The sequence below is a fragment of the Antrostomus carolinensis genome, unplaced genomic scaffold (assembly GCF_000700745.2).
Source record: "Antrostomus carolinensis isolate BGI_N321 unplaced genomic scaffold, ASM70074v2 scaffold21594, whole genome shotgun sequence".
Lineage (NCBI taxonomy): Eukaryota > Metazoa > Chordata > Aves > Caprimulgiformes > Caprimulgidae > Antrostomus > Antrostomus carolinensis.
The window spans coordinates 33,326-34,513 of record NW_010310446.1 but is presented as its reverse complement, the minus strand read 5'-3'; the positions used below and the strand labels follow the sequence as shown (position 1 = coordinate 34,513).

Below are 1,188 nucleotides of genomic sequence, written 5' to 3'. Positions count from 1 at the left end.
GTTAAAGAATTGGGGCCTTTTGGTTTATTTTTACTGATTAATTGGCCATCTACAGTTTGCCAGTAGAGAGATTCATACTGACTTCAGCAAACAGGATAAATCTTCAGGATAAACCTAAATCCAGGGATGGGTACTTTTTGTATTGTCTAAATACAAATGTTAATGTTTTGAGCATTCCTTGTGGTTTTCTTCACGGAGTTTTGTGGTGTTGAATATAAACATAATTCTCTCCAGGAGAGAGTGAAATATGTCTACTTAAATGCTGTACATTGTGGTTTTTTTCCAAGTGTGCCCAAGGCCTGGTGCATCTTGAGCTTGGGAGATTGCGAGCGGGATCATGGCTATCATCACGGAAAACATCTGAAAACAGTCAGGTTAGTGACAAATTCCTACGTATAAAATGGAGCTGCAAAGGGCGAGACATGGGGACGGTGCACGCTGGCTACTGAGGATGAGGAACAACATATTTTATGGCAGTAATTTTCTGTGCTGAACTGCAAAGTACATGTCATGCTGAAATGCTGATTAAGTAGAAAAGCTAGTTAATGTATTGTTTTGTTTAAGGAGTGTCTTCCTGAGACACACCACAAATATGTCATGTCTTTCTCACATGATGATGCCCAGAAATTTATATATTTTTTTTAGACCTGCAAAAAATGCTGAATGTATTTTCTGCAGCTGGTTTTGTCAATCAAAATGAGTTAATGAAACTGAACTGTATCTTTGCCTGTCTTATGGCAGAACCACATGGGAGCTGCTTTCCTCTCAAAGAAAACACGGAGCAATTTCGTACTTCACTTGCTTTTTACCTGAAGCGAGGACAACAATTCAGTTTTCAATCAGTGCTGGGCTTTTATCCTCTCCCCGTGCCCCCCAGTCAGCTCAGACACCGATACAGTTAGTATTAGGACTTCCAAGTACTGTGAGGGAGAAGAACAAGGCAAGATGACTTAGAATCTAACTTTCTAAATGGATTTTCCTTCTGAAGACTGACTGCTTTGCCATCATCTTTAAGTTGCCAATGTCCCCAAGATGGGTATTTTGTCCTCTCTCTGCCCAGGGGACATTGCCCACACACCTCCTTCTCGCACTAATGTACGAGCAGGCAGGTGAGGCTGCACACTGATGGGATCCAGCTCAGCCACCACCAATGCTAGAAGAAGGACTTGGGTTTGGAAATGGAGAGGA

General features: G+C 41.8%; 1 protein-coding gene across 1 annotated transcript in view; it reads left to right on the top strand.

The window, feature by feature from the left end:
* Positions 1–332: 332 nt before the first annotated feature.
* The window catches only part of LOC104523748 (PATJ crumbs cell polarity complex component), a 13,387-nt gene continuing 12,531 nt past the window's right edge, over positions 333–1,188 (top strand). The window contains exon 1 of the mRNA XM_029084612.1: positions 333–374. The gene's annotated coding sequence lies outside the window, so the exon portion shown is untranslated. The remainder of the gene's footprint in view (positions 375–1,188) is intronic.